Raw genomic sequence first — 25,155 nt, forward strand, 5'->3', positions numbered from 1 at the left:
GTAAGGTTCCAGGAGAGCGCAACAGTTTTGTTTCATTTGGAGAGGCTGACCAACAGGAAAACCCACGTAAAACCGTCGCTGACTTTTCTGCTTATGTTACACCAGGTGCAGGTGCGTTTTTTGTCAGGCTGGACGAGCTGCTGATGAAGAAACACCTTTCCTCCTCTGCATTCCCTGCGCCAGGCACAGCCTTGTCATCCCGCCCTGCCCGGTAATTTAGAAGAATAGCAGTAATGATGACAGCCAAAGCCAGCTGGATCCTCAGGGAGAGTCCAAGGAGGCAAACTATAATTATCTAAATTAGGCTCTGAGGGGGACTTAAGCTTTACAACCTGTTGTTCTCTGCCACAGAGAGGAGTGGTGCTGATGTCTCTTTTTGCTGAAAGGCGTGTGCGTTGCAATGAAGTGTCAAAAATGACACTTTTGTTTCTTTCTATTTTATTTTATTTTTTTACTGCATTTTAGGTTTTGCGGTACATGTGAAGAACATGCAAGATTGTTGCATAGGTACACACATGGCAGTGTGATTTGCTGCCTTCCTCCCCATCACCTTTTTTTTTGTTTGTTTTTGTTTTTTGTTTTTTTTTGCCAAATGCTGTTCAAAGAGTTCCCTGTATCTCAGGATGGTGAAGGTTGAGACACTTCTAGAAACTTCCAGAAACTTATGAAAGTTTCCATGTTTGTGAAATGAATGTTTTGTCTTGTTCCTAAATTACCTTCCCATGAAGAAGCAAGTCGTTCTTGTGTGTTCTTTCGTCTCAAAGTGATCACTCACCTATTTCACCAGACTTTTTTATGGAGTCTCAATTAGCAAATTTCTTTGTTTTTGTTTTTCAGACAGAGTCTCACGCTGTTGCCCAGGCTGGAGTGCAATGCCGTGATCTCAGCTCACTGCAACCCCCAACTCCCAGGTTCAAGCGATTCTCCTGCCTCAGCCTCCCAAGTAGCTACGATTACAGGTGTCCCCCACCATGCCCTGCTAATTTTTGTATTTTTAGTAGAGATGGGGTTTCGCCATGCTGGCCTGGCTGATCTTGAACTCCTGACCTTGTGATCCCACCTTGGCCTCCCAAAGTGCTGAGCTTACAGGCGTGAGCCACCGTGCCTGGCCCTTAATTGGCAAATTTCTACAAAGTGTTCTTGTTCACCAGAGTTCCTGTTACCTCAGGACCAGAGGTAACCATGAAGCTGAGGGCAGTGGGGCAGCCTCACTAGTGAAGTGACTCCCTCCTGCTCACAAGCCTCCCATGCGGTTCAAGCCATGCCTCAGCAAAATTACAAATGCCGACCTAACTCATGTAGGGGTTTACTTCGGACATTGCCGTCAGGCAGACTTGTGTTTAAATCTAGGCTTTGATGCTGGTTAATCGTTCAGCCACGTGCAGGTTACCTAATCATGTCCCCTGCAGCACAAAGCACTTGCCTGAATGCCACTCTGGGAGGCTTGACTAAGCTTTAGCCTGGCCTCCACCTGCGCTAGCCGTGACCCCAGAGGCTACTCTGCTGAGTTTTGGCTCAAACAATTGCAGTGCTGTGAAACTGCAGAAGCTATATTGCCCAACATAGACTTTTGTCCTGCCAAATAATTTTTAGTAATTTCCACCCACCCCCTTTTATGTAATTTTCCATTTCCCCATGGTCGCTCTAATCTCTCTCCCTCGCTTTTTTTTAGATGCAGTTTCGCTGTTTATTGCCCAGGCAGGAGTGCAATGGCATGATCTCGGCTCATTGCAACCTCTGCCTCCCGGTTCAAGTGAGTCTCCTGTCTCAGCCGCCCGAGTAACTGGGATTACAGGCACCCGTCACCATTCCCAGCTATTTTTTTTATTTTTTTATTTTTAGTAGAGATGGGGTTTCACCACGCTGACCAGGCTGGTCTCAAACTCCTGACCTCAGGTGATCCTCCCACCTCGGCCTCCCAAAGCGCTGGGATTACAAGTGTGAGCCACCACGCCCGGCCTAATCTCTTTTTAATTCCCTCCCTTTCACTTCCCCATAATGCCTTTTGGTTCCCTCTCTGCTCTCCCTTTAGAAACTGCAGTGCCTTTGTCTTAGCTGGATTTGGGCTCAGTTATATTGGAGTGTCTTTCCTCTATGGCAGTGGACTGTACAAAATGTTTTGCTGCCTCTAACGTGTGTCTGGCACTGGTTTGCACTGATGAAGGCTCAGCTTCTGTACCTGTAACATGAACAGGTGAGTATCTCTTCTAACTAGGCACTACTTAGTGACATAATAACAGTAACATGTGTGGGCCATGAGGATTTATCTCCCAACGTGGAAACCACATTGGCTAAATGTGCAAATATCAATGCTGTACTGAGTTGAAAAGACACCCCAAGCCAGGCGTGGTGACTCATGTCTGTAATCCCAGACATGAGATTTTGGAGGCCGAGGCGGTGGATCACCTGAGGTCAGGAGTTCGAGACCAGCCTGGCCAACATGGTGGAACCCTGTCTCTACTAAAAATACAAAAGTTAGCCAAGTGTGGTAGTGGGTACCTGTAATCCCAGCTACTTGGGAGGCTGAGGCAGGAGAATCACTTCCACCCAGGAGGTGGAGGTTGCAGTGAGGTCAAGATTGAGCCACTGCACTCCAGCCTGGGCAAGAGAGCAAGATGCCATCTCAGAAAAAAAAAAAAAAAGACACCCCAAATACTCACAAGCTAAGTGACATTGAAAGAGTCTTCACATTTACCAGCTAAAGAAGAGAAACAAGGGTATCTTAAAAGTCAGAACAGTGCCGGGCGCGGTGGCTCAAGCCTGTAATCCCAGCACTTTGGGAGGCCGAGGCGGGTGGATCATGAGGTCAAGAGATCGAGACCATCCTGGTCAACATGGTGAAACCCTGTCTCTACTAAAAATACAAAAAATTAGCTGGGCATGGTGGCATGTGCCTGTAATTTCAGCTACTCAGGAGGCTGAGGCAGGAGAACTGCCTGAACCCAGGAGGCGGAGGTTGCGGTGAGCCGAGATCACGCCATTGCACTCCAGCCTGGGTAACAAGAGCGAAACTCTGTCTCACAAAAAAAAAAAAAAAAAAAAAAAGTCAGAACAGCAGCTGCATGTGCAAGGCAGAGTTATGGATGGAAGAGTTGGCTTGGGTAGCAGAAAAGAGGCAGGCAAGGCTGGGATTAAGGGGCCTGTGTGCCAGTGTGAGGAGCCTGGATTCCATCTTTAGGCCAACAGGAGAGCTTCAACTATGGGTGAGTGTTGCTGACTAGGTGGTGCTGATAGGAAGAGCCAAACCATGAGGCAGAAAAGAGGTGATTTGCTTACATCAAAATTAAGGATTTTTGGTTTATAACAGATGACAGAAATGGGAGAAGGTCTTTACTCAGGAACATCCTCAAATCCACAGGAAAAAAAGATAGCAACTTCTAACAAAATGGGAAAAGGATAGAATGAGGGAATTTTTTGAAGAAAAACCTCCCCATCTTAAATAACAAACACATGACGAAGTGCTTCATATCATTAGTAGTTAGATGAAAATTAAACAGCCACGAGCTATCACTTAATATCTGTTAGATTATTCATCTATTTGAGATGAATTCTCACTCTGTTGCCCAGGCTAGAGTGCAATGGTGCCATCTTGGCTCACTGCAACCTCCACCTTCCCGGTTCAAGCTATTCTCCTACCTCAGTCACCCAAGTAGCTAGGATTACAGGAGCCCACCAACCTGCCCAGCTAATTTTCGTATTTTCAGTAGAGATGGGGTTTCACCATTTTGGCCAGGTTGGTCTCGAATTCCTAACCTCGTGATTCACCCATCTTGGCCTCCCAAAGTGCCGGGATTACAGGTGTCAGCCACCACACCCAGCCATAGACTATATCTTTATTAGAAAGCTGGATAATGCCAAGTTTGGTGGGGATGGGAGTCCAGGAGTCCGCCATCACTGCTACAAGGAGATTGGATTGGAGAGGAAGCTAACTGAGTATTGTATACCTGAGGAGCCTGCACAAACCCGGATCCTTGAACAAAGATCTTCATTGCTGTGTTATTTGTAGAAGTATGGAGTTGTCTCTCAGCTAAGAGATGAGGCTGGCAAAGTGCTGTGCATGCACGTGAAGTGTAACTCATCAATTACGGGAAACATATCGGCTAGCCACAACATCACTGGATCTCAACAACACAGTGTTAGTGAGAACCCTAGGAAGCAAAATGAATGATCGTGCTGTTTACATAGATTAGAGATACACCCCGGCAAATATATGCAGCTTTTAAGGAATATGTACAAAAAACACTCTATTAAACAGAATGAAGGTTGCCCAGAGGAAGGGGGAAGGTAGGGAATGAGGGCATGGAGCTTAAAGGCAATAAATAAATAAATAATAAGAGTAAAACCTTGCATGGTTACAGTTCTTAGACTGAGGAGCATGAAGATTTTCGCCTTTGGCACTGAGGTTAAACAGAAGCCATCATTTGAGGAAATGGACTACCTTTGTGTATGTACTTTATTGGGGTCTGGCAGGATGCCGCGTATGCTTAAATGATTAATAATTTTATTAATAATCCCTTATAGTGTTTATCGTGTTTTCAAAGCTCCTTCCCACAGGTTGATCGGTTTGACTGTTATGACAACTATATAAATGAGTTAGCCGGGATATTTTTAGAGGAAACAGAGCCCAGTTGGGTAAAGTGACTTGCCTAGAGTCACACAGCTGGGAAGCATAACTCAGACCTGGGATTCTTGCCCCTTGTCCAAGGTCTTAGGTCCCCAGGAATGATCACTCCATCAGATGAAAAATCATTGCGCCTTTAAGGAAATTGAAAAATGTTGTTTGCTTTGGGTTTTTTCACATGGACTTTTCTGTTTTCACTGCTTTTGTTGTGTTTAGATTTTATTTTTGTCATTGGGGGAAAATTTTGCTTCTTGCTACATATCATATCAATGGTTGTGGGTGCTGCAACATAAAGTCTGTTAATGAGTTTCCCAGAACCACTAGGAGTTCTTTTTAATTTAAAAGAGTCTTTATGCCTTTTTCTTATTTCAAACATAACTTATACTCATTGAAATTCTCTTTTTTTCCCCACTTTCCAGAGATAACCACTGCTAAGGGTGTGGCCTATATTCTTCTACATTTTTCAGCCCCCAAGAAACTGAAATTTGAATTTTTTTCTGCAGGTGAGAGAAAAGTAAAATCTCTGTCTAATGTCTTGGTGATGGTAATTCTGAGAAGATAGGTCCAGCTGAGGCAAGTTGGAGGGTGTGTTTCCTGAGGCTGGAGATGCAGAAATCGCTCGTGAAGCGTCCTGACATTTTTAGATGCAGCTGGACTCTATGGGCCGGAAGTGGAATTCCCAGGAGAGCTGGAGTTCTCGGTATTTTGGACATATGTGGTCAGCACAGGGGGCAGGCGGTAACTTGAAGAGAATTCCATTACAAATTTAGCTCGGCTTCTAAGAAACACTCCCATCAAAGAGAGATTCCTGGTTGCTGTGGAACCGGGTTCCCTACGGATTTTCCTTGTGGAGTTAACTAGACACAGTTGTTACTAGGTAGCGGGACAACAGATTTGCCTAAGATCTCTTCGATGTTGACAATTTGATGATGGGTGACTTATGCGGTGTTGTGGACATCTGTTGCTTTTATGTTTTCCTTGCCAAGCATCCATACTCTTATATTTTCTGGTATCCAAACTCAATTTTTCTTCTGGTTCACCACCTATACTAGGTTGAATAATACCTCACTCTGCACCCCAATTCACGTTTATTTGGAAGCTCAGAATGTGACTTTATTTGGAAATAGAGTCTTTGTGGATATAGCTAGGATGAGGTCATACTTGATTTTGGTCGGTCCTAAGTTTATTGACTGGTGTCACCATAAGAAGACGAGGAGAAGACACAGAGAGAAGGAAGCGGAGGCAGAGACTGGAATGAAATAACTACAAGAGAAAGAACATGGTCAGCACCGCCAGGAGCTAGGAGAGAGCCTGCAGAAACCCGGCTCCTTGAACAAAGATGTGCATTGCTGTGTTATTTGTAGAAGTATGGAGTCGTTTCTCAGCTAAGAGATGAGGCTGGCAAAGTGCTGTGCATGCACGTGAAGAATAACCCCATCAATTACAGGAAACAGAGCCTGGGAGGGGCTCTCAGGCTCAAACAGAGACTGGGAGGGGCTCTTCCTCAGAACCTTCAGTAGGAACCAACTCTTTGGACACCTTGATGCTGGGCCTCTGGCTTCCAGGACGGTAAGAGGATGCATTTCTGTGGTTTAAATTCCCCCAGTTTGTCGTATCTGTTATGGCAGCCCTAGAAAATTAATATATCTCCCATTTACCCTCTCAAGATGATCAGGGGCAAGTCTCTGTTGTACCCGGCTCCTATTAACTTCAGTAGGGAAGGCAGCAAGTTTAGGAGGCTGAAGAAGAGATCCAGAGTCTGCAAATGAGACATGGGGTTTTATTAGCAGGAAACTTACATACAAAGTGGTCCAGAGGTTCCCTCTCCACACAGAGGGAGAAGAGTTCTGTCCACATCATACCCCCTAGAGTGGCAGAATCAGGATAGGAACCCACACAGTCAGGCTTTGACAAGACGTTCTTAGCTTCTATGTGATGTGGCTTCCAAGTCTGCTCAGCTGGTGTTCCTGAACCAGGTCTATTGCGAAGGAGCCTGTAAGGTTCCAGGAGAGCGCACGAGGTCTGTCTCATTTGGAAAGGGCTGACTGACAGGAAAAACCGCATAAAACCCTTGCTGACTTTTCTGCTTATGTTACACCGAGTGTAGGTGCGTTGTGCCCTGTACAAAATAATGGCTTTTGTAAGACAGGGATGAACAGTTGCAAAAAGCATGTGGTTTATACAGCATTTTCACCTAGCTCCCTCTGCCTCACAACCTCCACCTGGCAACCTTCATTTAACTCAAAACAAAGGGCTGCAATTCCCTGCACGGGCCTTTGCATTCCATGCATTGGGCTGGGGGCTCAGGTGTTCCTCATAGCTAAGGAATGGATAAGGGTTGGCTCCTCCCATTCCTTGGAACTCCAAACACATTCAGGTGTGTCTGCCACGCAGGGTCATTCTCAGGGTATGCTCAAGTCACTACGAGGTGCGTCTACCATACGAACTCCCACGCCGCCTCCAGGATGGACGTGTCACACAGAACTAAGCAGGTTACTCAGGACAGACACATCACTCCACCTGGGCTGGTAAGAATTAGTCCTGAGCCACTTTTTGGATTGTTTGGCAAAGAGGATCTCCTTTGAGGCCAGGTCAGCCAACCTGGAGCTGCTGGAGGTCATCTTTGTTACCACACTCAGAGAGCCTGCCCGGGAATGAAGCCAATGCTAAAGAAAGCAGAACAAAAAGATGGAGACACACCCCTGACAGTATCACTGAGGTTCCTAGATCCAGCTATACCTGAACCCCAGTGGACTGTTCAGTTAAGGGAGCCATAATATTCTGAAGTTTGAGTGGGGGTTTCTATCACTTGTAATGAAAGGATCCTTACTAGTGTGATCTAGAGACAAGTATTCATGCTCATGATCATTGAATGATAGTCTTCAGAAGCTCCTAGTTGAATCATTTGGATTATGGTTACATTTTTTCTGGAGAGAAAAAAAAAGGGGAAACCAACAGAAAAAAAGGGAAGCTGACATAGGAAAAAGGAAACAAACATTTGAGTGCTTACTGTGTGTTTAGTCCTGTGCTAAGCAGTTGACTTAAAGACCTCTCTTCCCTTCCTTCCTCCCTTCCCTTTCTTCCTCCCTTTCCTCCCTTCCTGTTTCCAGCAATAAAACTTGTATAAGTTTTATTGTCTGTAAGTTACAGAGGAGTGGCTTCAGATTCAGAATGCCATTCTGGGCTGCTTGATTCTAAACCCACCTGCCCCATCACCTGGGGAAGAAATAATGTTGCTGGTTCCTAAATCCTCCTTGAACGTCCTTACCGGGGGTCTTTCTCTTGCTTTGCTGAAGGCAGTGCCTGGGGTTTAGCTCCAGCCCCGCCCTTCACCCACTGAGGAGCTTGGCTGCCTCCCACTCCAGGGAGTAGGTGATGATTGCAGAAGAGGAAACAGAGGTTCCAAGAGTTAAATATTTTTCTCGAGGTCATGCAGTCATGAATAGTGCAGGGAAGAATTCAAACCTGAGCCTTCCCTATTCAAAGGGTGGTCCATGGACTAGCAGTCTGGAAAACACCTAGAAGCTTGTTAGAAATGCAGAATCGCAGCCCCATTTCCTCCACTCCCCTCTGCAACGTGAACCCGGTTCTGCATTAAAATGAGAACTCCAGTGACTGGTGGGCACGGAGAAACTTGAGAGGCGGTGGTGTGGCCCTTGCCATTGGACCACCATAGTCTCCATGGTAGCCCTGCGTTGGGTACCTACGTATACTGTGTGCTCTGCTGCACCGGGATCCCTGACGCCTGCTGGCTCCCACTGTCAAAAGGAAAAAGTCCCAGGCAGAGAAGTAGCGAGTCCTTGCACCGTCTCCATGAGGCTGGGGGAGTGGAGGCTTTGGCTGCGGAGGGGCTGCACTGCAGAAGGCTTGCAGAACGTGGGCTTCATCTGGCTGTGCAGGGTTCATCCCAGCCCATCTCAGGCCGGCATCTTCACCACCTGGGCCCAGCTGGAGGCCCAGCTGCCTTTTCCGTGAGGGATTATGCCCAGATAGCTTCCCACAACAGCTCCATGGATTCCTTGCTAGCCCCCTCTGGGAACAAAGGGCTTGGAGAAGGTCCATAGTCCTTTTTGGAGGGTGAGATCAAAGTGAGAGCCACATCTGTCACAAGAAACGTGGGAACAGCCTTTTGCCAGGAGAGATGGGGAAATACTTAGTCCCTGGCTGGGTCTGATACTTAATGGCTGGAGTGCTTTTTGTGGCTGTTGGGTCAGTGGCTGCTGATGATCACTGAAGCTGGCTGAGCAGAGAACTCTCCTTCTCATGCCCATGGCCACCTGAAGAGGCACGGATGCTGTGATTTTCTATTCCCAGAACAGATCGGGGAACCTGGGGATGGAACGCTAGAGAGACCATCAACAGCGGGGCAGTGGGGGGCCGCTGGCACTCGCCCAGGGCATCCAGCCTCAGATGCTGGCTTCTGTTCCGAGGCACTCTTGGATACAGCAGCTGAGCAAAAGGGGGTGTGTCTCTGGAATTGACATTTTTATGGATGATGGGGAGGGTCAAATAATTTTATTAAAGAAACCATTTAAGATTCACTTTTTTCTTTTTTTTTTGAGATGGAGTTTTGCTCTGTCAACCGGTCTGGAGTACAGTGGCACGATCTTGGTTCATTGCAACCTCCGCTTCCCAGGTTCAAGCGATCCTCCTGCATCAGCCTCCCGAGTAGCTGGGACTATAGGTGCCCACCACCACGCCCAGCTAATTTTTGTATTTTTTTAGTAGAGACAGAGTTTCACCATATTGGCCAGGCTGGTCTCGAACTCCTGACCTTGTGATCCACAAGATTCACTTCTAACAAGCTCCCAGGGGAGGCGATTGCTGCTTTGCAAAGTGAGGGCCAGGGCAGAGCACACCTCTAACTGCATGGCCCGGAAAGCCACTTACTTCTCTCTTTGTTTTCTGTCCTGTCAAAGCAGGTAATAACATCACCGAGAGGGATGATATCACAACCCTCTTACATCATCATCAGTGGTGCTCTGTTGCCCTGGCTCATCTTGGGATCACCTAGGGGAACGGTAGACAGCAAAAGGCCTGGGTCCCTGCTCCCCAGACATCCTGGTTTTCAGGATGTTAGAGGTGTGGGTGGACATGGGGATGCTTGTGGCTCTTCAGGGGCCTCTAGTGCAGCTGAGAACCACTCTCCTGAAGGCAGCTCTGGCCAAAGAAATGGCAAAAGTCCCCATCACTTTTGGAGTGTCGGAGACTCTATACATTGGCTCTCCTTCAAGCATGTTCCATGGTCCAGTGTGTCCCGAGAACTGTTTGTCACTGGGTTGGCAGGAGAAGTACAGAGATGGACAGTGCTCAGGAACTTCCATAGTATCTCCGTACTGCCAGGCCTCTGAAGGCGTGATCAGGGGCTCATCTCCGTGAACAGGGTATAGACTAGCCCCGGGGCTGCCAGGCCCCTGTGGAGAGGTGCGCAGCCGGGATGAGCTGCAGAGTAACATGAATCATGGTGGTGAGGACTAGGCATAGAATATCCCACTGGTCCTTCATCTCACCACTTCCCTTTATCTCCTGAAATCTCGCAGTCACCCTGAAGTAGATTTTCCTTTTTTTATTTTCTTGGAGATGGAGTTTCACTCTTGTTGCCCAGGATGGAGTGCAATGGCATAATTTCGGCTCACTGCAACCTCTGCTTCCCGGGTTCAAGTGATTCTCCTGCCTCAGCCTCCTGAGTAGCTGGGATTATAGACATACACCATGCCAGGCTAATTTTTGTATTTTTAGAGACAGGGTTTCACCATGTTGGCCAGGCTGATCTTGAACTCCTTACCTCGTGATCTGCTTGCCTCGGCCTCCCAAAGTGCTGGAATTACAGGGTGAGTCACTGCACCTGGCCAGAAGTAGGTGTTTTCGTGCTCATCTGCAGATGAGGAAACTGAGGCTTGGAAAGGTCAAGGCCACAAGCCCAAGGCAAGGCAGCTCTAAAGCAAGGTAGGGCAGGGCTTTTCGGGTGTGCAACCAGTGTAGTCATGCAGGACCCCACGTTGAAGGTGTTGTGTTCTGTGATCCCCATCTTAAAATTCTTAGTAATTTTATTTTTGAGTGTGTGTTTTGTAAGCAAAGTCCCATGGGACAATGGAGCATGCAGCAGGGCTTGGAACCTCGACTCTCGCCTGGGCCTGCCACCCTGCTTTGCAACTCCCCACTTCCCCCTGTAAGGGTTTTGTGTCCTCACTCCGTCCTAGCAACTGCTGCCAGCCCAATCCTCAGGGTCCCTGGATGAGGGTGCAGGCCTGCATGCATGTCCATGCACTGAGCCATGAGGCAGGCCCTGGGAACTGTGAGGGACTGCACTCGCCACAAGGGTGAATCCCCATGGCCCGGGGGGCACTTCATTAAATAGCAAGTAAAAAATACCCTGGCAGCTTGAGAGAGAGAATGTAGAGAAAGAAAAAGCTCTTTCCTTGCTTTTTTGAACAAAGGGTTTTGCATTTTCATTCTGCATCAAACCCTGCAAGTAATGTAGTTGGCTCTGCATATGGTGAGGATTTTTTTTTTTTAATTTTTTTCCTGGAGACAAGAGTCTCGCTCTTGTTGCCCAGGCTGGAGTGCAATGGTACGATCTTGGCTCACTGCAATCTCTGCCTCCCAGGTTCAAGCGATTCTCCTGCCTCAGCCTCCCGAGTAGCTAGGAATACAGGCATGTGCCACCACGCCTGGCTAATTTTTGTAGTTTTAGTAAAGATGGGGCCAAGTGAGTCTCAGGCAACTGACCTCAGATGGTCTGTTCACCTTGGCCTCCCAAAGTACTGGGGTTAAAGGCATGAGCCACTGCGCCTGGCAGGGTCAGAATTTGAACTCAAGATGGTTGATTCCACAAACCCCTCATGGATCATGCTCTGTTTTCTCACTCTGAACCTGACTGCTCTATTGTCCAAGGACTATACCGCCCACTGCTACGTGAAAGAGGCCACATGACAGTTTCTTCTGGTAGGAAAAGTCACGGATGTGAATTGGGTTTTTAAAGTCACTGAAGCTGGCTACCCTTGGTCAGTGCAGGTGGAACTCGGGTCTCTCCCCTCGCTAGACTCTAGGATCTTCAGAAGAGAATTGCTTTGTTACACCATCTGCTCCCACATCAGACTCTGATTTAGGGGGACTAGAGGCTCATTCTTTTGTAAAGAGAATAGTGCTTGGGACCCTGTGTCCCTGAGTCGGGCAGATCTGGGTTCAAATCACAGCTCTGCCACTTCTTAACTGTGTTGTCTAGGACAGATCTCTTAACTCAAGACTTGTTTCTTAAATGCTGTAAAATGAATCCCCTTCGTGGAGGTTTAGTGAGACTATGAACAGCTGGAGAACTGCTTCTTAGGTCTGGACACTCAGTGTGTGGTTTGTAGCCCAGCAGCTTCATCATCACTTGGGAACTTAATAGAAATGCAAATTCTTAGGACTTAATCCAGATTTTCTGAGCCAGAATCATTTGACAAGATTCCCATATGATTTGTGTGCACATTAATGGCTGAAAAGCAGTATTCTCAGGGATCTTCCTGAAGAATAAATTTAAATGTTGGAGTCCATTATATAGACCCATATTTTAAGACTTCTGGAGACAAAAGAATTCTCTGGTGTCCTACCTTAGCTTAAGATTGGCAAACTCCTATTCATCCTTCAAAATCTTGCTCAATATTTTCCCCTTGGTCATATACCTTGCCTGATCTACAGAGGTAGTCAATCATTCTCTCCTCCTTACTACTTCATCACAAACAAACTCCTAATATTGCATTTTTCACATTGCCTTATGAACGTCTTGTACTGGTGAGTGTCATCTCGTAGGCTGTGAATTTCTGTGACTGGCAGCCCAGCAGTGAGGACGATGATGATGATGGCAATAGCTGAGATGAAATACGTCAGCTCGCTCACGTGGTCTGACAACAGGACTTGAGAGCGGAGTTGGTCACCCCAGACCCCATGTACCCAGATCTGCCTGGGATAATGGGGTCTTCCGAAAACTTTGTGAATCTGAATTGATAGAAACATGTCTCCCTCATCCTTACTTTTCTCGCATCCATGTAGAAGTTGTAGAGAAAGTATTGACATGCTTTATTTTTTTCTCAGAAGCTCATGATCTTCGTCCCAGCTTGCTGGATCTTTCTTCATCTGCTGAGAGGAACATTCCTCCCCTGCTGGCTTTGAAGTACAGTCTCATCACCTGTCCTTGCAATCTGAGGACCTTCCTCATCATGTCATCTCATGTGCAATGCGTGCTGTCCACTCTCTGCCCCACTTCTCCTTTCTAGAAAACCCATTGGTAGTCTAGGCTGCTCACTCCATCAAGAAAGTCATGTAGGGCTGGGTGCGGTAGCTCATGCCTGTAATCGCAGCACTTTGGGAGGCCGAGGTGGGCAGATTGCCTAAGGTCAGGAGTTTGAGACCACCCTGGCCAACATGGTGAAACCCTGTCTCTACTAAAAATACAAAAATTAGCTGGGCATGGTGGTACACACCTGTAATCCCAGCTACTTGGGGGCCTGAGGCAGGAGAATTGCTTGAACCTGGGAGGCAGAGGCTGCATGAGCTGAGATCACATCACTGTGCTCCAGCCTGGGTGACAGAGCAAGACTCCGTCTCATTGAAAAAAGAAAAAAAGCCATTTTAAGGTGAAACCAATTCCGATGAAGGTAAACCACTGCTTTACATTTCCATGGAAAATTTGAGGCAAGGACAAAAATTTGGGGCGTTCCCTTCAGCCCTCAAAGACATGGTTCTTTTTCTTTTTAAAAATCCCTTGCTGTTTTTATTTTCTTTTTTGTCCTTTGCAGGAGTGGTGCCAGACAGCATGGCAGGCACTGACTAGACAGAATCCCTGTGAAAGTTTAGGGGCCATGTCTCCCTTTGGGGCTTTGGAACTGCTAAGAGTTGATGCTGAGAAAAGCAGGCAAATATCCACGGGACTTTCCGGAGTAGAGAATCCGTGTTGTTTTCATATAAACAATTAATTTATCATTCTTTCTCATTTTCATTCATCAATTGTTGTATAATTCTTTGAATAGTTATTAAGCCATTATTATGTGGCTGGCAAATCTAGGGCTGTTGGATAAAAGATGACACACACAAGACCCTCCTCCTGTAGAAAACTCCATGCATGTAAAGCAGGGATCTCAAACTTCAGCTGCATTAGAATCCCCTGGAGAGTTTGTGAAATACAGATTCCAAGGGCCCCACTCTGGGAGTCTCTAATCCAGTAGGTCTCGGGTGGGGCTCCCAGGTGCTGCTGCTGGCCCAGGACCCACTTAGAGAACCACTAGTGTAAACGATCCCAAAGCAATGGTAAGAGAGTGAACCTGGCTTAGGGAAGAGGACTAACTCAGGAGGGAGGAACTCGGCCTGCCTAAGAAGTCAACTCAAGAAGCTCCACACGGGGAAAGAAGCCTCGGTGCAGGCTTTTAACCTGACCAGAAATACGCAGGATGATGGGAATGAAGGGGTTTTTGGCAGAGAGAACAGCTGGACCATGGGTCAGAGGCAGAAAACCACATGGCTGTTGTATTGCATTTTGATCTAGCTGTCTAAGAGAGGAAACCAAATATGTGACTTAAATAAGGCTAACTTCTCTTTCATAGAGAAGTCCAAAAGCAAGCAATTCAGGGCTGCTATAGAGGCATTTTCTCTCTTTCTGCTTTTCCATTCTTGGCATGTGACTTTTATCCTCAAGGTCACAAGATACCTGCTGGAGTTCCAGCCAGGATGTCCGTCCAGTAACCCCCTTCTCCTTTGTCCATGGTTTCACTTTCCACGGCTTTAGTTGCCTTTAGTCAACTGCAGTCCAAAAATATGCAATGGAAAATTCCAGAAATAAACAATGTGTAAGTTTTAAATGGTGCACCCTTCTGAGTAGCACGATGAAATCTCATGCCATCCTGCTCCGTCCCGATGCTGTATACACTCTGTTAGTCACTCAGTGGTCTTGGTTACCGGATCAGTGGCTGTGGTATTGTGGTCGTATTTAAATAATTCTCAAAAGTGCAAGAGTAGTGATAGTGACATATTGTTATAATTGCTCTATTTTGTTATTATTGTTGTTAATCTCTTACTGTGCCTAATTCATGAATTAAACATCTTTTTTTCAAACAAGAGTCTTGCTCTGTTTCCCAAGCTGGACTGCAGTGGTACCATCTTGGTTCACTGCGATCTCTGCCTCCTGGGTTCAAGCGATTTTCTTGTCTCAGCCTCTCAAGTAGCTGGGATTACAGGTACGTGCCACCATGTCCAGCTCAGTTTTGTATTTTTAGTAGAGATGGGGTTTCACTATTTTGCCCAGAGTAGTCTTGAACTACTGACCTCAGGCGATCTGCCCACCTTGGCCCCCGAAAGTGCTGCGATTACAGGTGTAAGCCACTGTGCCCAGCCTAGAAATTAAACTTTATCATAGGTGTCTAGGTATCAGGAAAAAAATGTACATATAGGGTTTGGTTCTATCCTCAGTTTCAGGCATCCACTGGGGGTCTTGGAACACATCCCCCTTGAATAAGGGGTCTATAGTATTTCAGGCAGAGTGAAGGGGAAGGGCAAGGGGTAGGCGGCTCTTCCTTCCAGCTGAACCAGTCCCCTTGAGAAAGACTTCGCAGAAGCTTCACCCAAGAACTTTTGTCTAGATTCAAGAGATGCAGGCAAATGCAGTCTTTTAACTGAGCAAAGTGCAGCCCTGAGGAGATCCCAAGGGCTGTTATTAAGGAAGCAGCAGGGAATGGACGTTGGGTAGACTGTTTTGGTGTGTTTGGAGGAACGTCATGTTCTTAGTATTGCCAGAGCCTGAGGTGCCAGAGGGCATGCAGTGGGAGGAACATGGTACAGCACCCAGCTGCTCCGGAAAGGGGAGTCACGGCCAAGACGGGCAGGACAGAAAGTCCACAGAAGTGGTAGGGCTGAGACCCAGCCTTAAACGCGAATCTCTCCTTGGAGTTGGAGTGTCAGGATCTCTCTTTTCTCTTTTTGCTACTTTCCTTCTTCCTTCCATCTTTTTTTTCCCTCTCTCCTTCTCGACTTTATTTTTCCTTTTCCTTCCCATTCTACTTCTCTCCTCGTAGGAGCTGCAGGATTTGGTTTGCAGTCAGAGATGAGTTGGAAGGTGGAGAGGAGCCTTGCCCTTGGATAAGGAGGGCCTTGAGGGTATGCTAGGGAGTGCTGGAGGAAGTTTCCATCCATCAGTAGGGAAAGCCTGGGAGCCAGCCTAGAGAGAGCCACTCAGAAGAGGTAGGGAAGAAAGAGACATCATTGGTTCTGGGCAGTAGAGTAACATGATAAATGCAGACTTAAGGAAAATAAGTCTATTGGGAAAGATACCGTCTCTAAACTGCATTTTAATTTTGCACTCTTGGCTCAGGAGGAAGACACCTTCATATGAAATTCCACTATTGCATCATTAGTGAATGATGCTGCTGAGGACTTTGCTCCTAGGGTCTTTCATTGTCCTCCATATGAAATCCTGCAGGAGCCCTTTCTTAATGTAGGAGCTTGGGAAGAGCTGCTTTCCTTCAAGAGTTTGTAGTTTTCTTCTCCATGAATGACATTTATACAATCCACCTGACTTCCTTTACGTCATGGCTTCTAGGAAATACTGGGGCAAATGGTTGGATTACTGGGGTTCTCTTTTCTTTGGTTCTCATTTTCTACTTATATTGGTATTTTAATTGCCTCATTGGATGTATTTTTGTATATGAAATATGACAGGAAACACAGATATGTTAACTAGGCTGGAAGAGATTAATGTGTGGCACAGTTGATGGGTGCAGGGGGGCCCTGGCAGTGTGGAGACTTAGCAGTCATTGTGGCCCAGGTGGGAGGTGATAGGATCCTGGTGGGAGGGATGTTTGGGTGTGTCCAAGAGAAGTTGCAGAGAACCCATAGCATATCTTACATTGTCAGTTTCATAAGGGGGACAGCTGCAGGTGACTGACACATCCAGACGTGTATACCAACTGGGGAGGAAATTTGACAGATGAGTTTCATTTGGGTTTTATTTTGTTCCTTGGCATTGAACACCTTGGGCTTTCCTGAAAGACATGCTTTGGCAATATTTCCTATCTCAACTCAGGACCAAGGTTGGGGCCCTAAGGCACCCAGGCCAGTCCATTTTCTAAAGTCTTTTGATTTCTGCCACTGGTCTTATGTACCTACAACTACATTCTTCAAAAACGGACCTACTTGCATTGTAAACTAATCCAAAAATCGCTATGATGGGCAGGTATTGGTCATGGTGTCAACACCCTTCAGGTGACATATTAACCTATTAAAAGGGCGTGGGGGGGCAATGTTTTGTTTTTGAAAAGTGACTTAAATAATGCAGACTTTGATACCATCCAAGTGCCTCTGTCATAGTGATGGATATAGGTAAAAGGAGGGTTTTGGTTGTGGGTAAGTTTCATGGCCCCAGGATTTTCTCGCCTGTTGCTCCCTCACACTGTGACTGATTAGCTCCCCACGGCCAACCCCAGCCCATCTCTCGTGCCCAACTCTATCCCCCACTGATCTGCTCATTAATTAACCAAACAATCAATCAGCCTCGAAATCACTTCAGTGCACCTCTGTTTTAACTTCTTTTCTAACTCAGACACAATTTTCAGTGATAAAAAATAAAAAGAATATATAATTTTATGTCTGTATGGCTCAGATATTTAGTCACTTCTAATTCTCGGCTGTTTCCATTCTTATTCTGGCCATTTATTTATTCTTTCATTCCTCTTTATAGTCATTCATTTCTTATACATTTATTCAACACAACTTGATTGAGCATTGCCTCTGTGCCAGACTCTGGTGCTGATGCTGGAGAAAATAAACTATTTCTGTCTTCACGGAGCTCCTACTCTAGCCTAGAGTTTCTCAACAGACAGAGCAATTAGATTTTTTTTGTGCAAAAATTATCTGTGGCCTGGAATGGTCCATGCATTATAGGGTATTTAGTGCCACTGGTTCCACCATCTAAATACCAACAGCATTTCCTCTTTCTGTTGCAACAACAACAGAAAATGCCCCCACACATTTCTAAACTCAGTGGCAAGCCTGTTGTTGAGATAAAGTATGGTGGATTCTGTACATCGGTTCTTCTCATTTTCTTCCCCCCAGTTACTGAGACTGGAAACCTACAAACTATGTTTCCCTTTCAACCAGGTTGTATTAGTTTGCTTGGTTGCCAATACATGATACCACAGACTGGATGGTTTAAACAACAGACATTTCTTGTCTCATAGTTCTGGAGGCTGGAAGTCCAAGATCCAGATGTTGGCAGGGTTTGTTTCTCCTGAGGGCTCTCTCATTGGCTCACAGATGGCCACCTTCTCCCTGTGTCTTTACATGGCTTTTCTGCTCTGTGTATGTGTGTTCCCAGCATTTTTTCCTCTTCTTATAAGGACTCCAGTGATATTGGCTCCCTCTGCCCATTTTGACCTCATTTAACCTAAATTATACCCTTAAATGTTCTGTCTCCAAATACAGTCTTGTTATGGGTCAGGGATATCATAGAGATCTGAATTTTGGAAAAACACAATTCAGTCCATAATATATGGTGAGGCATGTGACTGTTGTGGAGACCAGCTTCCAGTATATCAGCATGGATTCAGGATCTCGCAAAGTCATCGAGTGTTCAGTGAAAAAGAAAGAAAAGACAAAGAAACAGTTTTCTTCAAAGATAGGCCCAGGGGAGACACCACCTAAAGCCCCTCCATGGATGTCTAACATTCCCCTGAAAACCTCAGTTTTTTATTAGGCTCTTTCAGTAGGGGAGGGTGAGTGAGGTTACACAAAGTTTCAGTGATAATTATTCAAAAAGAGACATAAGCAAAAACTGTTGACCAGAGATCACAATATAGTATTGCAAAAGCAGAACCAAGTAAAAGTTACTTTCTGTGCGTTAGCATAAAAACCATAAACCTTAGCAAGAATATAGGTTAATTATAAACTTATAATTATCAGCAAGAAAAGTAGGCTCACAGCTGCAGGGGGAACAGGATCTGACGCAAGACAACCAGCCTGACCACAAAACTGCAAGAGGGGGGAGACCCCATGCAGGCCGTGGGGAGCAGCGAGAGAAGAAAGATTTTTACATCCTTATCTCCACAGAGGTTTCTCCTCATGGCAGACGCCCCTCATGTGTCCGTTTATAGGCTCCCCATAAGGGTCTCATTCCTTTTCCAGGGCCATAATCAATATGCCTTTCTTGGGAAAGGAATCTGGGTAAGAAGCCTCTCCATTACACGTCTGTTTATGGACTCTACAGTGAGAAGCTCATTACCTGCTGTCATCTCTCTCCAGCAGTCAGGCTATGTGGTTTGTCCCTTACACAGAGTTCCTGTTTTTACCAGAGCAGCTCAGCAGAGCCAAAGTTACAAGTTACAGCTCAGTTTTTCACATTATTCTTCATTTTTCTCAAATATAATTGATACAGTAAGTAACAAGCATCACAAAGTAAATAACTCATTTTGGGGAAACCAAATTCTAAGAGAATTTACAGGTTAAAAAATCAACAACAATTTCTTCTCATTATTTCGGTTAGCTCAGGTTTTGCCAATTCTTCGAGAAGCTTGGGGTTGCTCAGTCACCACTGACGGGTCCACAGTGTTCCCAGCATGTGATCTAGGTTGGCCTGGCATGTGCCTCTGCTGGAGATCCAGATGCAGAAGTGAGCAAGGTGAGGTGCTGATCTTGTGCAGGTGTTCTGACAAGCACGATGACAGGGGTAACTGGTTTTCTAGGGCTGCTGTAGGTTTTTAGCATCCAGCCTAGTATCGTAGGGTCCAGAGGTGGGTGGCAGAAGCCATCAGTGTTCCCTGCAGCAGGTCTGCAGTGTGGTTGGACATTGCTCCTGGCTCTGTTATTCCTGCTTGTGTCACATCTGATCTCATTTTCCATTTCTCCTGAAGATTGCATGCACCATTCAGTACTGTTTAGTAAATCATCTTTTTGCTCACATTAGCTAGAGTGGATTCTGTTGTCTGCAACTAAGAACTCTGATACAGAAAGAAGGGCCCCAAATATTTCATTGTAATTGAATGTGGTAAATCCTGGGTAGAGTTATGCATAGCATTTTATGAAAATTCAGAAAAGAAGAACCCATAGCCATTCACATTCATCTCCTAGGACCCACCTCCCACCACTTGGGTGTTGCTGCTTGCTCTGTTCAGAAGCTTCTTTCCTGGATGGGTCTGGTAATCCATTTATCTAACAATGACTCTGTAATTTAGTAACTAATAACTAATCAGCTAATCAACTAGTAACTCCCTTTATTTGTACCTGAGTAGCTGATCCCATTATTGTGGGTGGAGATTTAGATCAGTGGGTATCCAGTCCCAGCTCTGTGTCTGTCTAGCTGTCTCATCTCCAGCTGGTCACTTCTGCTCCATCACCTGCATCTTCTTCAGTGGTAAAATAAGAAGTGAGCAGTCCCAGTGGCCCCTCTCACCATTGCCATGCTACACAACATAGCTGTTCTTCCGTGGAAACAAAAACACGGTTATTTGCTTGTAGGAATGAGGGAGGAATTTTTGCAGAATGTCCCAAATGGCAGAGATGGATGTGAAATCACCGTTTTAGAAACACAGGTGTCTGGAGATTGCTCTGTCTTTGTGGCAAGGGAGAGTGGTGGGAGGAGAAGCTGCAACCCAAAAGGCTTTTCCAAAATGTGTTCATCAGTGCTTTAACTCCACAGGATTCTTCTGCAGAGGCGAATCCATGGTGAACCCACTTTGGGGAATGCCACATACTCTATTGCTTTCTGGACATTCACAGTGAACTTAGCAGGTTGAAGGCTCCGAGGAGGCTCCCAGGTAGGAAACCTGTTTATTAAACCTTTTCTCAAATGTATTTGACCACTCGACCCTTTGTTTTCCACATAGCATCTACTAACATCCTTGGCAACACCACTTTTGGGGAAATGCTGAACTAAATTAGTCTCAAAGTCTTCCAAAATAAACACAGACCTTGAAAGGCCTTAAAAGGCCATTTGAGATGACGAGTCATGCTTACAGCTTCCCTGACTTCTGACTAACTCAGGGAGTACTCCGAGTTCTCAGCAGCAGGAGGCAAGGCCAGAAATCCCTGTGAGTGGAGGCCACATGGAATTGTTGCTGGTATCAGTGGTGAGTCACAGGGGTCCACATCAGGGATGTATGAGACATGACTCATGGGCATCTGGAAGCCTTATTCAGCCCTACCTTCCTTTGGTCCCTAATCCTTTGTAATGCCCTGGTTTCATGATGTAACTTCAAGGGAATTAAGCTTGGAAAGCAAAAATGATGTAATTAATTTAATTCGGCTTCAATTAAAGCCTTCCGCTAGCATGACATCTGACCATGTCAGTTTCACAAGGGGGATGGCAGCAGGTGGCTAGGCGCATCCAGACATGTGGGTATGCCAGGTGGGGAGGAAATACGCTAGATGGATTTCACTTGGGTTTTATTCCAGTCCTTGGTATTGAACACTCGGAGCTTCCCTGAATGACACACTTTGTCAATGTTTCCTGGTTCAGCTATTAACTGAGGACCAGGAGGAAGACACTAAGGAAACAAGACTAGGTGATTTTCTTGTCTTTTCAATCCTACCATTGGTTCTTTGGTTCTTTCTACCTAGAGCTACTCTCTTCAAAAAACAAACCTCCTTTTATTCCTTAAAAACTGACCCCAAAAATGGCTTTCATGGGCAGTTATGGGTGGGTCATTGTATCATATTTTGTTCTGAGTGGCAGATAAACTTCTAAAGAGGGCTTGGCGAAGGCAACGCTTTTACCTAAAGGAGTGACAAACATAATGGGGATTTGCTCTCTGTTATTGGGAGATGACCACAGAGTGACTTTAAACCTGTTTGTGAAAATAAGCTCTTTTGCTGGGCACTGTGGCTCACACCTGTAATCCCAGCACTTTGGGAGGCCAAGACGGGAGATCCAGACCATCCTGGCCAATATGACCGTCTCTATTAAAAATACAAAAAAATTAGCTGGGCGTGTTGGAGGGCGTCTATAATCCCAGCTACTCAGGAGGCTGAGGCAGGAGAATCGCTTGAACCTGTGAGGCAGAGGTTTCAGTGAGTTGAGATGGTGCCACTGCATTCCAGCCTGGCAACAGAGCGAGACTCTGTCTCAAAAAAATAAAAGCTCTTTCTAGGCCAGGCACAGTGGCTCATGCCCGTAATCTCAGCACTTTGGAAGGCCAAGGTGGGAGGACTGGTTGAGTCCAGGAGTTTAAGACCCCCCCATCTCTACATAAAATAAAAAAATGAATGGAGCATGGTGATGTGTGCCTGTAGTCTCAGCTACTTAAGAGGCTGAGGTGGGAGGATCCCTTGATCCCAGAACTTTGAAGATGCTGTGAACTATGATTATGCCACTGCACTCTAGCCTGGGTGACAGAGAGAAACCCTATCTCTAAAATAAATAAATAAGCGATTTTTGGGACTTTTGGAGTCTTGTCTCTTTCTTCTCCAATCTATAATTAAAGAAACTTCTGGAATAGGTGAGCATCTCCTTATTCCATGATATCCCTGAGGTATTGGCTGCCTTTGCTCTGGTCTCTTTCTCCAGGAGGAGACCCTGACAGCTCCAGCCAGGAAGCACAGGGCCCTCGCCAGCTCTGCTGAGGCTCATGTCACGGGGAGGTTGCCCCTGCTCCCTGCTTGTCCCCTGTGACCTGTGGCTAATGCAGCCTCACTTTCAACCTCGAGTCCCCGCGAGGGGCCCTGGGGAGCAGCCTGGCCCTCTCTCCCATTGGCTCAGAGGCTTTTTAAGTCATGCCAAGGGCTCAGCAGGGCATTCTGACCAATTCTTTCCTAGACATTTCTGCTTCTCATTCCTACCCTTCAGCAGCATTCATCACTGGAGCCTCCTTTTTTTTTTTTTTTTTTTTTTTGACAGAGTCTTGATCTGTTGCCAAGGCTGGAGTACATGATGCCATCTCAGTTCAGTGCAACCTCTGCCTCCCAGATTCAAGCGATTCTCCTGCCTCAGCCTCCTGAATAGCTGGGACTACAGGCGTGCACCACCACACCCTGCTAAGTTTTGGGGGTATTTTTTAGTATAGGTGGGGTTTCACCATATTGGCCAGGCAGGTCTCAAAATCCTGAATTCAGGTTGATCTACCTGCCTGGGCCTCCCAAATTGCTGGGATTACAGGGATGAGCCACTGCACCCAGTCTACTGGAACCTTCTTGCTCCTTCTTTCATAACTCACAGGAGCTGTTTTGGGGCTCCCTAGATGAGATGAGGTTAGCTGTGGATCACTGCTAACGTGTACTGGGCCGGGTGGCTTGGGCTGGGAAGAATCTCACAGGCATAGCCTCATTTTGTCCTCACTTCAGTTCTCTGAGGGAGGAGCTGTTACCATCTCCAGTTTAAAGATGAGACTTTAAGAGTATCTTAGGCCGGGCACAGGGGCTCATGCCTGTAGTCCCAGCTAATTGGGAGGCTGAGGCAGAAGAATCGCTTGAACTTGAGAGATGGAGATTGCAGTGAGCTGAGATCGTGCCACTGCACTCCAGCCTGGGTGACGACTAAGATTCAGTCTCCAAAAAAAAAAAAAAAAAAAAAAAAAAAAGGAGTGTCTTGGTCAGCTCACACTGCTACCACAAGATCTTGTAGACTGGTAGCTTATAAACAATAGGGATCTATTTCCCACAGTTCTGGAGCCTGGGAAGTCCCAGATCAAGGTGCCAACATATTTAGTGTGTGGTGAAGGCTGCTTTCTGGTTCATAGATGGTGCCTTCTCACTGGGTCCTCACATGGAATAGGGAGCAGGGCAGCTCTCTTGGCCTCTTTTTTTGCTAGGTCATTAGCCCCATTGATGAGGGATCCACCCTCATGGCATTGTCACCTCTCAAAGGCCCTGTCTCCTAACGCTATCACTTTGGGGGTTAAGGTTTCAACATATAAATTTTGAAGGAGACAAAATCAGTCCATAGCAAAGAGGATAAATACTGTGCCCAAGGTTTCATAGTGAATAAGCAGTGGAACAGACACTCACTCAATGAGCCATTTATGGACCACCTGCTCTGGCCCGGGTACTGTAGGAGCTTCAGGGACAGAGGCCGGGATGTGACCAGACATAGGACTTCAGTGGAGCAATACTAAGTAAGATGATGGGCATTGCGGTGGGCAGCCCAACAGCATGGCTCAGGGACTGGGTGGGGTGGGCTGTCCTTGACAGACTCTATTTTAACAAAGACTCTTTGAGGAGTGACAATTGGTGTAGCTTTGGAGGATGAGCAGGTAGGAGAAAGGCCAAAGGGGAAAGAGGGCCCCACTTTGCAAATGAAACAAAGTTAGAGAGCAACACAGCACATTTGGGAAAACACCATGGCTGACTCAAAGTAAATGCTGAATAATCTTGGAGCACTAATGGAACGGATGCCCAGCTTGGCCTTTCAGCCCATCTCCAGGCTCTGGGGAGGGCAGGATCTTTGTAGAGTATAATGTGGGGAAGGGCTGCACAGATTTGAGGCTTGGGAAGGTGGCTGTGGCTGGATGTGGAGGATGGCTGGGAGGCACATGGGAGGTAGTGCAATTCAGTTGATATCATTCTTTCCATGATAGTCTTTCTTTTTCTTTTTCTTTCTTTTTTTGAGATGAAATCTTGCTCTGTTGCCCAGCCTGGAGTGCAATGGCGTGATCCTCGGCTCACTGCAACTTCTGTCTCCCAGGTTCAAGTGATTCTCCTGCCTCAGCCTCCCAAGTAGCTGGGATTACAGGTGTGTGCCACTACACCTGGCTAATTTTTTTTTTTTTTTTTTTTTTGAGATGGAGTCTTGCTCTGTCACCAGGCTGGAGTGCTGTGGCACAATCTTGGCTCACTGCAACCTCCGCCTCCTGGGTTCAAGCGATTCTTCTGCCTCAGCCTCCCGAGTAGCTGGGACCACAAGCGTGTGCCACCACGCCCGGCTAATTTTTTTTTGTATTTTTAGTAGAGATGGGGTTTTACTATGTTGGCCAGGATGGTCTCGATCTCTTGACCTCATGATCTGCCCGCCTCGGCCTCCCAAAGTGCTGGGATTACAGGAGTGAGCCACCGTGCCCCTCCCCCCACCTGGCTAATTTTTCCATTTTTTAGTAGAGATGGGATTTCACCATAATGGCCAGGCTGGCCTTGAATTCCTGACCTCAGGTGATCTGCCTGCCTCAGCCTCCCAAAGTGCTGGGTTACAGGTGTGAGCCACCACGCCCGGCCAAGACCATGCTTTTCTGAAGCACTCTTCATTAGAATTGTTAAGTTGGAAGGATATTTAGAAATTCTTTTCTTTAAGCCTCTTTGATCACGATGAGGAACTTGATACTAGGGTGGTTAGAGGAGGCACCACCGACCTTGGGTAGCTAGCAGTGGCCCCCGCCAGAACTCAGGCTTCCTGACTCCCAGTATTTATATTTTTGCCACACTGCGCCAGTGTGTGGAGACATCACTGTTGTCTTAGGATGTTTATGTTGCTATCAAGGAATATCCAAGCCTGGGTAATTTATAAAGAAAGATGTTTCTTTGACTCGCAATTCTGCTGGCTGGAAGGTTTCAGACTGGGGCATCTGGTGACGGCCTCAGGCTGCTTCCACACA

General features: G+C 46.4%; 1 long non-coding RNA gene across 1 annotated transcript in view; it reads left to right on the forward strand.

Moving 5' to 3' along the window:
- Positions 1-25,155, forward strand: part of LOC141584665 (uncharacterized) — a 390,152-nt gene that overhangs the window by 50,421 nt on the left and 314,576 nt on the right. Inside the window, exons 6-8 of the long non-coding RNA XR_012517849.1 lie at positions 838-2,194; positions 5,125-6,190; positions 20,277-20,394. This is a non-coding gene — a long non-coding RNA (uncharacterized LOC141584665). The remainder of the gene's footprint in view (positions 1-837; positions 2,195-5,124; positions 6,191-20,276; positions 20,395-25,155) is intronic.

Source organism: Saimiri boliviensis, chromosome 5, assembly GCF_048565385.1.
Source record: "Saimiri boliviensis isolate mSaiBol1 chromosome 5, mSaiBol1.pri, whole genome shotgun sequence".
Classification (NCBI taxonomy): Eukaryota; Metazoa; Chordata; class Mammalia; order Primates; family Cebidae; genus Saimiri; species Saimiri boliviensis.